Consider the following 628-nt stretch of genomic DNA (forward strand, 5'->3'; position numbering starts at 1 on the left):
CTCTGGTGTTACCAGAGTATCTGCTGGTATAAGACATGCCAGGCCGGTGTTGTAAACCACTCTGGTGTTACCAGAGTATCTGCTGGTATAAGACATGCCAGGCCGGTGTTGTAAACCACTCTGGTGTTACCAGGGTATCTGCTGGTATAAGACATGCCAGGCCGGTGTTGTAAACCACTCTGGTGTGTGTGCGCGGCTGTGATCGTCTAACTTGAGTGAGTTAACCTCGAGGGAAGGTAACGGTGAATTAACAATAACTGTTAAAATTAATAACCCAGAAGCAAGTAAAAGTTTGAGCGGAATTGTAAATCATGTATTACTCCATTGAACAATAATTCTTTGATCTGGCAACAATAGAATTTTTAATGAGCGGGGCTTATTTATTTTATTTTTCAAAAAAATTTTATTGAATGTATCATATGTTTTCAATTTACGTTATTAATGTTAGGAAAATTTAACAAATACTCGGACACAAACGCACACACATACATGCACATATACACACAGGACTACAAAGATACCTGGACAGGCTACAAACCTGGTCCAGCAACTGGCTCCATGAATTTAACCCCGCCAAATGCAAAGTCAAAGAAGACCGCAGACGGAGTATAGTCTAGGTGGTCAAAGA

The sequence above is a fragment of the Cherax quadricarinatus genome, chromosome 83 (assembly GCF_038502225.1).
Source record: "Cherax quadricarinatus isolate ZL_2023a chromosome 83, ASM3850222v1, whole genome shotgun sequence".
In the NCBI taxonomy this organism is placed as follows: domain Eukaryota; kingdom Metazoa; phylum Arthropoda; class Malacostraca; order Decapoda; family Parastacidae; genus Cherax; species Cherax quadricarinatus.